The sequence below is a fragment of the Colobus angolensis genome, unplaced genomic scaffold, assembly GCF_000951035.1.
Source record: "Colobus angolensis palliatus isolate OR3802 unplaced genomic scaffold, Cang.pa_1.0 Scaffold525, whole genome shotgun sequence".
NCBI classification, from domain to species: domain Eukaryota; kingdom Metazoa; phylum Chordata; class Mammalia; order Primates; family Cercopithecidae; genus Colobus; species Colobus angolensis.
In genome coordinates this window covers 64298-66329 of record NW_012118766.1, presented here as the reverse complement: position 1 = coordinate 66329, position 2032 = coordinate 64298, and the positions used below count along the sequence as shown (strand labels likewise).

Sequence of the window (2032 nt, the reverse complement as noted above, 5' to 3'; positions counted from 1 at the left end):
AGCTGGGGCAGCCCTAAGACCCCGCCCCGTATCCCTCACCACAGGCCTGGGCTGCCCGGGAGGCCCCCGCCCAGTGCTGGCGACACCGGGTGGTCGGAAGCGGTCCCTGTGGCCTCCCAAGTCCCAGCCAGAGAGGGAGGTGTCAGGCCCCGAGGGACGCTGCCCACCACTCGGGGGCTTGCCTGGGACCCAGGGGACGGGCCTCTCAGAAGAGGGCCTTTCTCTCTCTTGGTCAAGCCAGCCGCCCACATCCGCCTGCCCAGGAGGAAGGAAAGGGCCAAGTAGTACCTGAGAGGCCAAAGTCCATGGGTGGGGTTGAGGGGCAGAGGCCTCCTTCACCTCCTTCTCGTGCACAGCCCTCTGGGCTTCATCGTGACGGTGCTGTCAGCCCAGGCGAGCTTCCCACAGGGAGGCCCCCTCGGACTTCCCCAAGGGCGGCTGTCTTTCCAAGGCCACACCCTCCTCCTTGTATAGGATGCTCGGGACCCGGGGCCCAGAGGAGTGGGAGAGAAAGCTGGGCTGGATGGCGCCTGAAAGGCTGGCAGAGAGGCAGGGGTAAATGGGCATCCTTGCCGATTGCCTCTAAAATGCGGTCCCCTTTAGTCTACACCTGAGAGTGAGCCCTGGACTAGGGTGGATGAGGTGTGTCCCGGCTCAGCCTGCCCCTCACTAGCTGCTGCACACACTACAGGCACATGGAAATGCACACGCAAATACACAGGCACATGCACATACAGGCGCACACACGCAGAGACATGCTTTGGCTGGCTCCTTCCTGTTTCGTTAGGATGCCCCCACGCCTTCAGGAGGCCCTTGCCTCCCACCCCAGCTGAGTCAGGGGCCTCCTGGGCCCCCACAGGCTCCTGGGCTTCCCTCTGCCACAACTGGGGCCACCTGTGTGGTCAGTGTTCAGCCCCAGGTCCCTCAGACTGGGAGCAAGGATGTTAGGCTCAGCCATACACCCTGCACAGAGTGCAGTGTTCAGCTGGGGGACATGAGATGAGCAGCGGCGGTGACTCAGGGTCTTCTCACGCCCCTGCTCCGTGTGTGGGGCAGGGCAGTGAGGGAATGGACTGCTGCATCTTGGACATTGTCCTTGGCCCTGGGAGCCATCGTGAGATGGTAAAGAGGGACAGGCCAGGCCTGGGTCTTAGAGAGGTCCCTTGGGTGTCCCCCATGTGGAGGAGGCGCCTGGGGAGAAGGGGGGGGAGATGGGAGGGTCAAGGTGGAGGTCTGGGAGGCAGCATCCCAACCCAGGGATGGTGAGTTTGACCCAAAGATGCATTGAAAATGGGAGTGGATGTCTGGGGAGTCACACTCCGTCAATATTTCAGGGCACATTGCCAGGGAGGACACCTGTGAGATGGTTTTGCACCTGGCCTGGCTCGTGGAGGGCCTGCAAATGGTCAGCATGGACAGGGGCCAGAGGAAAGCCTGGGTCACTCAATGCTGTGCCCCTGCTGTGGCTTGGAGCCACAGGTCCTGCATGGAACTCTCAGAGCAGGCAGGATCTGCCCTGACCTCAGCCCCTGGGGAAAGCAGCCACTGCCTGCAGAGAGGCTGGGACTGGGGCAAGAGGCTTGGGGTGAGTGGAGCATAGGGATAGTCAGGAAGACTTCCAGGGATTTCAGGGTTGTCCCAACTCCTGCAGCTGAGACCACAGCAGTGTCACAGGCTTCAGGGCTCATGGGGTGAGCCAGCATTGTCTGGACATGTGGAATGACCTGGAGACAGGAACAGCCTCTGGGAAGACAGGCTCCGAGTCCCCCTTTTGCTGAGCATGGCCTGTCCCCTTCAGGAACGGTTTGATGCAGCCGGGTACTAACCAGCTGGCACTGGCAGCCGCCGTGGACCTGGGCAACAACAAGGGCACAGCTGAAGACCTACACGCGGCCGGCCACCATCTCCCACAATTTCCTCCTGGACCGCGAGAAGTCGCTCTTCTTCTACCAGAAGGCCAGAACCTTCGCCACAGTGCTCAATGTCTGCAGGGTCAACCTGCCTCCTCTGCCACTCTGCGGGTGGGCCCCCT

At 62.0% G+C, this 2032-nt stretch overlaps 1 pseudogene; it reads left to right on the top strand.

Moving 5' to 3' along the window:
- The window catches only part of LOC105525257, a 36027-nt pseudogene that overhangs the window by 18369 nt on the left and 15626 nt on the right, over nt 1-2032 (top strand).